Below are 13,229 nucleotides of genomic sequence, written 5' to 3'. Positions count from 1 at the left end.
AGCCAACAAAGGCCTGGTTTGGTGCATTTCCTCTCGCGCCATCTGAGGGGACTCATCTTTGCACAAAGAACCCTCCTTTGCATTGAGGCCCTTCTTTTCCTCCTCAGAAGAGGATGTTAGAAACAGTACATCCTTGGTTCAGGGAGTCAAGGTGAAGCTTGGGTTAGTTTATCGAAAAGCATAGGACAGGAAGGAGCTGGCTGGTCCCCTAATAACACCACCACTAATGGAAATAATAGAACAGGGTCTCAAAAGCTGCTGCCGGCGCTAAGACTATGAAAATCAAGGTTGGTGGAGAGCCACAAGCAAGGGCTCTACAAAGCGTGTGAATTCGGAGGTTGGGAAACTTGAGGGCCTAGGGTCTGTGGTACAGGTGTATCTTAGCTGTCAGTGTCCGCCTTCCATGAGAATCAGGCCAGCCTAACTCTATTAGAACCATCAGGTCAAATAGAAAGCAACATGGGGCCGTTAAAGAGGTGAACCTGAGACCTAAACTCTGAGCTGCAGGCATTCCTTACATTCAGGGTGCTCCCCCCTGAGCAATGGGTGGGCTGCTGCCATTCCAGGGCCTCGGAGCGCCAGGTATTGTCTTCTAGATGCCATTCCTTTGTTAACTCCTCTTGGGATAGTGAAGTTCTAAGGGGCTTCTCGGACCTGAATTGACAATGATCAAGAACTCGCAATCCTGAGTCAGCCGTTTGGGCACTGGACCCACCCAGCCTCAGAGTAAGAAAATGCTCGGAAGAGCTAAGACAGGCACAGATCTTGCCACAAGCTTTGCCTGAAGCTCAGGATGCTGGTTCCTTTTCTGGCAGTGGATGACTAAAACAGAGGTTCTTGTCCTTAGACCTCTTTAACAATTAGATCAGAGTGAGTATTCCTGGAATAAGAGCTGAGAAGGAAAAAGTGACCATTATTGGCTGTAGCTGGCCACTAGAAAACCCTTAGGGCCATATCTCCCTAATTTATGAAGCATGGGGAATGCTGCCTCCTGTCACTGAAGTGCTATCTGGGTACCAGACTTAGCAAATATGAGCTGAAGAACTTGTGTTCTTGTAAGCTTAAAGAGTCTTCTAAGACTCAGCCTATCATGAACTAAACTTAATTGAAGTAAAACAATTTTTTTCTCAACCTGGTAGTAGTTCAACATCCCTTGTCAACTCCAACACCCCTTTGATCAGCATTCATGTCACCAAGAGGAAGTGACCCTGATCTTGCAACGTTTCATAGTCACATGTTTCTATACTCCTGTCTCATTCTCGCCTACAGAACACGTTATCCCCACTTCAGAAAGGGAGGAAATGTCATGTCAGTTGACTTTCTCAAACACAATATAATTAGTGACTGGGAGAGAGGGATTCAGACCGGGTTCTACTCGATCGGCTGGCCTTTATTCCCTCACACTGAGAATCACATGAATGTGGTTGTAGCCTGACTACTTCCTATTCTTGGAAACCTGGGCCTTGACCGCTTTGACACTGCTGCCCCAACGTGTAAAATAAGGAAGTAAGCAACAGCACTGAGGCTGTCTCAGAACCCCACTCCAGTGTGGGGTGCGCCTAAAGTTAGAGGACACCAGCTAACCCCCTCCTGCGGTGGGGCGTGGACATCCAGCTGGAAGAGAGGTGCTAACTGGATTGCTGGAAGCAGCCCCCAAACACCGCCGTGAACAGCAGACAGGTGCTGCTTAGCTGGCACGCAGGTGATCAGTGCTCCTTGTGGAGAACTTGGAAATGCTAGAGGACAAGAAACTGTCTCCAAGTATGCATCCTGGAGAGCAAATTAACAATGTGGAGTGTTGCCTCGCTTTTGCCAACCTGCTATAAATATTGATATGTCTTTAAGTCTCCTTATGGTGCAGAAAATACTGCAGTCCAACGCATGTGCTTAGAGAAAGCCACTAGAACCATCCTGCATTGATCACAAGCTTGGCTTTCTGCTCTAGTTTCTGCAAGCTGCCATTCCCTCTATTGTTATTGCTGAGAAATGTCATCTTTAGGATTTGCCAAAATAGCAATTCCCAGACAGGATAAGAGCCTATGTCAGTGAGTGACAGTTTCTAATTCTTCATGACGTAACAATATAAAGACTGTTAGAAAGCTAAGCCCTTTGACTTGCCTTTTTAGTTTGGCCTAAGTATTGCCTTATGAGTTGAGTAGACGATGGTTGATGGTCTTCATGTCAACATCTATAACCTTATGTTCTTTGGTCATACCACACCCCCCCGCTTGCCACAGTCGAACATATGTGAAGTGTGTAAATATTCAGAGGCTGCTCATCAAATAGGTAGTGTGCAGCTGGGAGGTTTAATTCACTGGGGAGCCGACACTGTCCCATGATGTCTGTACTGAGGCCATTTAGATGCGATCCTCAAAGGGGCTGGTGGGCCCGGGGTAGCCCCTGTGGTTGAGATTGGGGGGCTCTGGGTGCACAGAGTACAGGCTCGTTACTCTCCAGAAGTGAAGCTTTTAACTCCTAGATTAAAAATCTGAGCGTGCGGGCTCAAAAGAAGAGAGACTTCAGTGGCATTATCTCAAATACTTCCCATGAGTCTGTCTTCTATTCTCTTCAGGATGTGAGAGTAAAAGGCAAAAAGGAAAAAACCTTTTCCAAAACATCACTTGATAGGCATAAGGTCTAAGTGTTAGGTTAGTGAGACTACTCAGAGCATGCCAACTGAGGGCTTCCCAGAGTCTTGGAAGATAAAAACCAGAGCTCATAAGTACATGGCTTTGTTGAAGATGGTTCCACACCAGCCTCTACCCTGAACTGTGCTCATAGTTTTAAAGAACTAGTGGTTACTTCCAAAATAGGAATCCGTTCTGATGTCAGGCTCCAGGGAAACAAAACATAGCTAGCCTATGCTCCTGGTAAAGTTCTGATGGCCCCAAATTGGCATCCAAATGGGAGCTAAGGAGACTGGACTGAGACACTGCATTTGAAGGAGACCCTTAGACTTGGCTGAGACTTCCCTGATCTTGCCTCTGACTGAAACTTGTTCAGGCTTGTTTCTGCTTTACTCGTCCCTTGCCCACAGACTGATCTTGGTTTAAAAAAGAAAATTGATATTCTAAGTCCATATTTGTGGGCTGTCTAGAGCTGTGTTCCTTCTGCTTGATAGTTCTGGTCTGAGTCTAGCTTAGTAGCTAATGATTACATTTGTAAAAGCAAAGCTTTTATTGAATGCAAGTGGTAAAAAACTATCAAAGGGTGGTCCAAATATCACCAAGTATTTGACCGTGGGCTTTGGGAGTAAGAAGAAATGGGAGAGACAAAGTGACCCCTTGGCTTGCAGAAAGATTGGCAACTGCTGGTCTAGTGGATTGGCTCTGCAAGGAGGGGACCCTACAGAGAAGCCATAGGGTATGAGCATCTCTGTTCTCTCGGACTTTTGGGCAGTTGGAGGTCGGCAAGAAGAGTTTGAAGTAAAATGGAAGACACTGAACTTGGAGCTTTACAGGGCTTGTCCTCGCCAATCTTAAACTCTCTGGAAACAGTGTAAGTGCAGATGGCTGTCAACCAAATGCAACCAGATCATGCTCGGGGTTTTGGTCCTTGTCTAATAAGGTTGACTGGAGTCAGTGACACATGCTGCTGAGCCAGGCTCCATCTTCCACATTGAGACCTCCTTGAGAGGCAGAGGGCAGGGGAGAGCTACCCTGTATTCCTGACTGGAGGATTGGTATTCCGCTCGTATGCACAACTGAATGTGACACTGGCATGAAGCTACAGGTGTTGAAGCAGGCTGAACTTGGGGATTGGTTTCACCTTGGTGGTCAACATGTATCCCAGGAAGACACCTGCCTGCTAGAAGAAAATAAATAATGGAAGCTCCAAATCCTAGGATGTTCTGTCGTAGAGACTGAATGTCAGGTGCGTTTTCTCAGATGTCAGGGTCACTAGACCTGAACGAGTAGCCTGGCTTCCAGCTGTAGCACAAAGGCTTGAGGTGTCAAAGTGTGACAAATCCAGCCACATGAAATACTTGTACCAGCTGTGCTTCAGAAAGATACATCCAGTCAAGACATACTGAGACATACTGTAGAGTGACACTTCTGTCCCTATGAGCACTTGGTGTGGGTCGCAGATGACATGGCATCCAGAAGAGTATCCCTGAGGCTCACTCTTGGGGAATAACGTGACTGTGCTTTCCTTCTGAGGCTCACTTTTGAGGGAGCAGAAATGAGCATCTGCCCAGTAGATCTCTGGTGCCATCGGAGAACAGCTCTGAAAATGAGGCTCTTTCGTGAGCATAGTGTCTTCCTACACAGTATTGGAGTGTACCTTTGGGATGGGTGATGGATGAGGGGAACACTCAACAAAATGATCCTTGTCAAACCATCCGTACTTCTGGAACTGTCTAGTCTCTTTAAATGAGAGCTGTTAGTTGAGATTAAGGAAGCCAGTTCTTAAAACTAAAACAAAACCAAACTCCCTGTGGCCAAATGGTCAGGGGGAATAAGCAACTTTACAGGATAAACATACTTTTGAGAACTGAGTCAAGGAAGAGTAGATCTCAATGTGAGCGGGACCTCCAAGGGAGGTGGTCATACTAACATGGCCAAAGGGACTGTGTCTGAAGTTCTGTGTCCCTGGCAGTGAAAGTTCTAAAAATGGGTGAAATAAGATCATGAAAGAACTTTAAAAAAAAAAAAAAATGGATCTGCCTGTTTTGACTGACTCCTTTGTCCCCACCGTGTTGGCAAAAGTACAACTCTTTATTTCTATCAAGAGCCATGGATGGCTTTAGCTTTGGTTTGTTTTTAGAGAGAAGCGGGTTAATATTGCTGCGAGGTGACGATGGGCAACCTGAAGAGGCCAAAAGCAGAATCTGTATGTGTATCAGTCACTCTAAAAGTTCAAAAAATTCTATCAGTGAATGGGGAGAAAAAGGGCCTAAAAGACTCCTAAAATGACCCAGTAGTTTAGTCTTTTCAAATAATATTGAGCCCATGTCACTCTTATACAATAAAAGTCCCCCCCCACCATGGTGTTTTGGTGTGCAAAGTAGACCAAGTCCAAGAAACAGTATTATATTAAGTGTCAGTGACTGGCTGACTGTGTGGAAGATTCTACAGGAACTCGCTGCTGCTCTTATATTCTTTCAACTAGTGATGATTTTAGTTCACAAAATGGCCGAAGAATAACACTAACTTTCTAGCAAACAAGCATCCAGAGGACAAGACTGAAGTTCCCAGGAGACTGAGATTCAAGTCTTACTTCAACCCAATAAAACATGAGTGTGGTGCTAAGAAGTCGGCTGGGACAGTCACTCTGGCAGATCTGGGAGCCTCAGGAATTCTACCCCACTTCCTTGAAGACAGCCAGGCCAAAGGTTGTGTCCATGGTGACCAGCAAACTCTTAGGGAGATCTGGATTTGTGGCCATGCTCTCGAGGATGTGGCCAGAGAGATCCCAGTTGCTGAGCAGCCACACTGAGAGGCAGACCTGCAAAGGTCGGACTGTCTGAAAATTCAACAGCCTGTGAACTTATTTGTCCTAAGTATGTTATTTCACTAAAAGGTGAGATGGGGGGCAGGGGTAAATGTGCGTGGGAAAGCACGACCTAGGAATAGAGCATTACCAACAAAGCAGATGCCTTCCTCTTGACTCCTCGCTATCCTCAAAGGCAAAGTTAATCAACAGTGAGAGACATGAAAAGTTTGTTTTGAACTTCACACGCTGTGATCCATTTATATACACTCGTGTCTTTTCCACTCAACTGTGAGACTTAGGCAGTTTGCTCATGTCTATTGCTGTAGTGTTTCCTTAAGGACCAAACTCCAACTTACCTGGTCTAGTGCTGCTATACATCCAGGCGGTAGCTTGGGGCTGTTAAAACTAGTGCTAGGAGAGTGTGGTTGGACGTGGCAGTTGGTGTGCCTAGGTGCACTTTCCTGTTGTGTATGCACTTTGCAGTGAAATCTCGGGGCACAGGCTTTATATGCTTGGCTTTGAAGGGGGCACATCAAAAGTCTTCCAAGAGTGACATTTTACACTCTCAATGTATGAGAGGTCCTGTTGCTCCACACACTTGCCAGTGCTTGGTGCTATCAGTCTGTAACTGCAGCCCTGCTGGTGATTAGACAGAAGAATCCAGTAGCAGTACTTCGAATTACTGAAGTTTTATTGTCACTACATTTCCTGTTTTGGTATCTAAACAATACCAGGTATTAACATGACAACAACTCTTTACGATCAGATTTCTTGCAAGTTGCTGCTTTGTTCATTTGTGTTCCAGCAGAGTGGTCACTATGGCAACAATCTGAGTATTCACGGGGAATGGGTGTGGGGAGGGTGGTGATACATCATCAAATCCATTCTAGGACCTGGAATCCATAGGGTAAGAGGGCCCTGAATAATGCAGAGTTCTAACTTACAAGATGAAAGGAAGTTTTCCCCCAGACTCCCTCTGCTGGCGTCCATTCTCCTCCTTTCCCTAGGGGTCTCATCCTTATAACTATAGATCTGAGTCAGGTAGGGGCCTTTCACTCACTCAAATGTAGGCCTGACTTCTTTCCTCTCCCAGGAAACCATCTGTTACCGCATCACTGAATGCCCCTCCCCTCCAGCCTCTGACTGGTGTCCATGTGCTCAGGACTCGGTAGCACTGGGCAGCTTGAGGCTGATCATCTACCTGGATGAAGGCTTCCTCCATCTAGTCTTTAAGTTCAGGAGCAATCAGCCTGCTAGGTCTCCTTCCAAAGGTAGCGTGACTTGTGTGAGTGAAAGGAAAATTCCTAAGAAAACCCAAGTACCACATACCCCGATGATTGCAGCACGTTTGTGGGTCCTCTCTGTCTACTTCACGTGGCTGCTGCTGGTTTTACCAAAGTCACCTGTTTCCAGGGAAACTGCTGCTGTGGGTGGTGGCAGCTGGCCTGAGAGGCTTAACCCTGATGAGGACAGAGCTGACCACTTGACCTATTCTTTTTTTGTTCTTCAATGAAAGTCCGTGGGTCACTCTGATCTTGGTGTTGAGGACCCTGCTACCTCGCCTACACATAGGGTACAAGACAGAATTGGTAGCCTTTCATTCATCTGAAATACAACTCAGCAATGGCAAAAGGAAGGTCAAACATGACCTCAGGAATTGGGAAGCTCTGGAAAGAACTCAAGATTGTGGTCAGAGGTTTGCAAGCTGGGTACCCCCTTGTGCTCCACTGAGGAGCACGTGCCTATCATTCTGTATAAGAACGTTTAGACATCTTTTCTTAAGGAACAGAGCCTGATCCTTGAACAGGGTTGGGGGAGGCAAGGTTTTACTTTGCATCCCCATACAGGCTGGTGACTTCACAGTGATCATAGTACAACTCAAGGTGAAGACCAGGGCCATCATGCTAGGATATCAGCCTGCTCAGAACATGTGGTTGTGACACTGAGGGGTCCGCATGATCCAAGACAGAGCCAGTTCTCAAAGGTAGGAACCCTGATCCTCCAACGGGACCTCTCTGTCATGAGGACAGAGCACACAGGAGGCTCCAGCTTCTGCAGAACTCATGTCCCAGGGATACACTGTGCAGAAATCATATCTCATGAGTTCAGTGCTGAAGGGGGAAGTCTTTCCTTCTCTAATGTCAAGGGACACTGCCAATTATGGCCAAAAGATCCAAACATTGAGACTAGCTGACCTATGAGGAGTAACTTAGAATTGTCCTTGATACATAAGGGTTGGAGAGCTTGAACTCTGCAGACAAAATCTTTCTGGGGACCTCAAAGACCAGGAGAGGAAAGAGGGCAGGTGCTAGCCCAGGTGCTGAGAATGAAATCACTGTGCAAATGAATTCTGCATGAGGATGTTGGGGCATTAGTTCTCCTCCCTAAGGAACTGCTGAAAGCCCAGCAGTGACAGGGCAGGGAGCCCACGCCAACATGCGGTCTGCCCAACTTATTACCTCTGAAATAGCACTTGTTGTCTAACATGCCATTTAAAAAATACTCAACTATGAGGTTGAGCCTAGAAGAGAATGAATCTGTATCCCCCTGTCTCATCCTATAGTCAAAAGCCAAAATGCTCCTTGCTCAGTCCTTCCATAGGGAAGAACTTCAAGCCATGTGGATCCATCAATCACAGGTCAGTTTCTGTTGTCTGAAAGCTCCATGACAACCTGATGGGCATAGATTTCCAGGGGGTACTTGTGAGTATTTTGGTTCTTGGCATTTGAGTAAATTAGCTACGGTGAATAAACTGGTGGGTTAAGGGGGCTCAGGGTTCCTTTCAAGATACAAATAGACACAACTGGAGAGATGACATGGGCACCTTCTGTGTAAATTCTGATGTAAGAAATAGGTGGGGGTCCCAAGATGTTCAAAGTGAAATGAGGCCACACTTTGTTCCCAGCCCAGCATGTGCCCAGATCCGCTGAGGACAGGGGCCAACATTAAGACCATCCCTGAGGGAGTGACAGCCATTCACTAAGAGGAAAGTGGACACAACAAGAGTTATTTAATGTCAGAACTTAGGCAGTGGCAAATTCTGTCCATCTCATTCTTCCCAGCTGGGTGGAACAAGATATTCAGAGACAAAGAAAAGGACTCACTGGTGACATCTAATAGAGACAGCAGAGACTGAGACTGCTGTGTGACCCTCTGTTACTGCCAAGGTAACTGGAGCCCATGCCTTCTCTCGCCTCTGTCTCAGAAGCAGGATGCTTCCCCCGTAATGTGCCATGTGGGCAAGGGAAATGCCTTAGTGGCATTCTTTGGGTACATGAAGCTGTGTAGTCTAAGTAAAGGCAAGGCTGAACACTGTGGAAATCAACTTCAACAGCCTTGAACAGAGCTGAAGGCAACTCAGGCCTCAAGATGTCCCCAAGAAGTGGACTGAATGTCTAGGGAGAGCTTTAGCCAGTATATGTCACAGACGCTCAGCCTGGGAAACGAGGCCTAGAGGAAGATGGGCTCCAGGCCAGTGATCGGCTCAAGGTGTCCCTTGAGACTGGTTCTTGTGCAGTTGCTGAGCAGGTACTGCTCTCGAAGATCTCCACTCTTGCTCAGCTGGACAGACAGCTCCTGCGCTGAGCAGACAGTCAACTCCTGTCCTTGGTGACAGCACTGGATCTCAGGGGAGCCCCTGATGACTGGCCTTTGGCCAATACCACTGGGCGTGTGCAGTTTCTTCTGCCTACACAAGAGGGTTCCTGTGTGGAGTTCTTAGATCTTTACCCAGCTCTCTGCCCCTATAGTTGCGTTTGGGTGTGTTACTCATTGGATTTGCTGCTGTCCCAGTAAAGCATGGTGTTCCCTAAGCCAGCAAAGCTAAAGCCACCAGGGTCTCCCAGTGGCCTACTTTTGTACATTCTCCCCACTTCATTTGAGCTGTAAGTGCTTTAGTTGAAACCTAACCCACTAGCATTGTACGGAACATACTGTCGTTTCTCGTCTTATGTGGCATATAGACCATGGATGCTAGCATTCAAATACGGGATACCTACAATGTATGATTGCCCTCCTAAGAGAATAGGTGTGCCCCTGTCCACAAGAAACTTACTTTGTCGACCTCGATTGATCCTACCTCTTTATCAGCTTGTTTCACTTGTTAATGAACTGCTTTCTTTCTGAACTTATTATGGGAAATGGATCAGCCAAACTCATATCCTCGCTATGCAGTCAATGAGTGCAAAGTATCAGGGTGGAGGTTTTACAAGGCCTTTAGGACATTTTTTAAGGACTTTGGCTTTTACTTTGAGTGGGAAGGGAATGTATTGGTGAGCTTTAAGAAGAGTGATAGGACTTGTTCAAGTCTCAGCTTGGCTCGTCTTTGGGGAGAAAGTGACCAGTTCGGAGCATCATATAGAAAACAAGATGTGAAGTCCTGGCTTAGCGCAGGGTGTGCATGGTAGTGGAGGTGAGAACTGGCCAGCAATAAGTGTATTTTGAAGGAAGAATTGGCGAGGAGCTGTAGGGGAGCTAGTATGAAAAACTTGGGGAGAAAGAGGTTAGTAAGTTTGAGATGCATGAGCCAGTAGCTGTTGAAAGTGAACTGCTGTTGATCATTTATTCTTATTTTAAACTCTTCCCATATTATCCTCTACTCAGAGTAGTGAAGAATGAGTGTTTTCCATGTTAGTTAAACTGAGGGGGAAAGGGACTAAGGAGTTCAGTGTTTGCAGCAAATGGTTATGGGGATGGGTGACCCAAACTAATTTCAGGAGGAAGGAAGTTCATTGGCAAGTGATAACTAGTTGTTAGAGGGATAGGACAAGAAATGCCAATGTCAGAGTGGGATGATGTCAATTTGGAGGCAGTTCATTTAAAGGTCGAGATGGCATCTACAGGAAGCCATGGGGATTTGTTGACTTCACAGGGAGGAGAAAAGCACCTCTTTGGAAGTGAGATCAAAACAGAGGCCCACTGCTTTGGATTATCTTCATGGCTGTAGAAGTAGCCAAGTGTGATAGGTAGCGCTGAGGGGAGCGAGAGGGAGGAGGCAAACGGCTGACAGTCAAGGAATGAGAGCGAGCTGCTATGTGGTCAAAAGGTACTTGCAGCAAGGTGGTCAAGAGGATGGAAACAGGATTTTTTGGGCTCTGAAGGAGCTGTGGAGTTGGAAGAGTGAGGAATGTTCTGGAGTTGCTAGGTAAATGTGCACCCCTCTAAGCCCTGTAATGGGGGGATATGGGGAGAAGATACTTTTCTCTGTAGTCCTTAGAAGCAGATGCAGTGCTCTCAAAGGGGCAGCTAGGTTTGTTTCACAAAAGAATAAGGAACTTTCAGAAGATTTCAGGACTCCTAGCTCTTCCTGTGGCAGAGTTGCTTACATCCTCAACGAACTCAGTTAAATGTTTGGAGGCATCTCAAAAGTGGGGTGTCATATTGGGATTAAGAGTCCAGGTGATAAACGATATAGACAAGGTATACTAAACTTTTACCTTTTGATTTCTACTTTCTTGACCACCCCAACTCTAGAATTGTTTCCTAATCTCAATTTCTCTCTACCACCTTTTTTGCCTTCCAATTTTCTTGAGGCTGGTCTAGAGCCTAGAGTTCTAGATCTCTTCTCTTTATGCAAATTCAATCTTATTCAGTGTAAAGAATATCTGACTCTTCTAATTACCTGGCTTCATTATTTTAAAACTACCCGATTGACCTGCCATTGGATTCCCCCAATGATGTGTAATAGGTTCCAAGGATGAGACTCTAGAAACATGTATCTTCCCTAGAAGGTAGGGGTCCTTTCTCCAGAATCCCTAACCTGAGTTGGCCTGAAGCTCACTAATAGGGTTTCTCCTGTCCTCACCTCTCCTGGCAGGTCGTCTTGTCCTAGAACCACAAACACTGACCTCCCTCCCTCCAAACAGAGGACCTCCCAAAGAGCCAAGGAAGTTGATTGTGAGGTTAATTCTTCTGTCTCAGAGAAAGCACTCTGGCCCCAAAACATGACCAGGGTTTTATGCTAGAATCAAGCATAACAGAACTCCCCGTTTAAGAAGATGGAGCTGAGAGCCGTCTTTCATTTGGGGGTCTGGCCAGTCCCCATCTGGGACTATGGTGTGAGCTTTGACCTTTATACCACATACTGTGTTTGCTCACTAGGAGAGGGCTCTGCTACTGCGTCTGCTGGCCTCCAGCATCCTACCTGGGGAAGTCCTGTTTCCCTGTAGGAACCCTTGATATCCTTGGCAAAGTCAAAGGGATTGTGCCTTGTAGCCTAGGCTGTCTTTCACCAGCTAACAGCATGAAAAAGGCCTTGGAATTTCTGAGATGGTAAAACTGGAGGATCAGAAGCAAGGGTATTTATTTTTCTTCAGCTTTATTCAGGTATATACAATAAGTACATTAAGTATGTGCAATTATCTCGATGAATTTGGAGAGGTGCACGGACCCAAGATACCATTGCCAAAATCAAGGCAAGACTATTTTCATAAATGCTTACATACCCACAATTATTGACAGTTCTACAAGGAACCAAGGGAAGGGAAAATTACTCAGGGGCTGTGGCCTATGGTGACAGGCCACTTTGGCAAGTAGTCAAGAGAGTCTGATTTAACCGAGAAAAGAGCTGACCTGAAGGGCTTCTGACCAGGGAAGAAGCAAGGAGGGATCCTGTAGCCCTGGAATGGGGAGGGAGGAAGCTGACTGGCTAGGAGATGGGTGGAACTTTCCAAGTCAGAGGCCAAAAGAAACTTAAAGTTGAGGCTGGGCAGCTCACCAGCAAACTATGCATGGTAAAGAGGACCTCTTAGTGAGGACAGAGTTACACCCGAGCCCGACTCCACTCCTACACGTCTGACACCAATATTGGGCAACCTGACCTCAGGAAAACTGTTTCAGTTGAAGTAAAGATCAATCCCTGTTTTGAGTGAGATAAGACTCCTGGTGGGCCCCTACATGGAGATCTAAAGCTGCCTGGATTCCAGAGCCACACGAGGCCAAATCTGTATTTTTGGGTTTTTTTCCAAAGAAATGTATCTGGCCTATGTCAAAAGCTGGAACACAAAGAGACCCTCTCTACTAGCCCCTCACCTGAGTTGGAGGGTCGTTGACGGGGCCTCCCCAGATGACAGACCCAGTACAATAAACACAGAACTACACGTCTAGCATTAAGGCCTTCAAACTCTCTCCTTCTGCCCAGGTTCTAGCTGCTGAGTCCTGATGCCCATGCACAAATCAAGATATTCGTTACCCATGTGATGAGTCAGTTCAGACCAGAGATCATTGAATAGGCAGGAATAATCCTTGGGCTCAACAAAATAACATGGCAAAGCTTATTTGAGCCATCCAAACCTCAGCCAGCTTGATCTCTTAAATATTTCTTGTGATAGTTTGGCCACTGGGAAGTTCCAGGCATTTCATGCACCATCCTTAAGTGTGTTATTGCTACCAGGACCCAGGAAAAAGCCCGGAGTTGGTTTTCAAATGTAGAATACTTGCTGGCAGAAGTAGGCATGGCTCCTCTCCTCCAGGAATCTGTGTTATCATCTGGCTGGGGCTTTTTTTCAGTAGCTCCATGAGCAATTCTGTCTGCCATAGTTCCAATTTTTACTCATTGAAATGTAAAGACTGGCATGGAAGATCGTACTGTAGCCTGGACGATATTGAAGGAAAGCCTTCTCTTGCTCTCTGTCCAAGTCAATGGCAACTGTAAAAATGAACTGTTTGATGGATCTGAGCAGCGTCCCCAAATGTCTTATGTCCTCCAACTCGAAAGATGCCCACCAGGCGATACATCTGCCTTCACGTTACTGTGAAGGCAGCAACTTGCCCCTCATTTTAATAGGATAGCCTGA

Source organism: Equus quagga, chromosome 16 (genome assembly GCF_021613505.1).
Source record: "Equus quagga isolate Etosha38 chromosome 16, UCLA_HA_Equagga_1.0, whole genome shotgun sequence".
NCBI classification, from domain to species: Eukaryota; Metazoa; Chordata; class Mammalia; order Perissodactyla; family Equidae; genus Equus; species Equus quagga.
Note: the sequence above shows the minus strand (reverse complement) of the source record.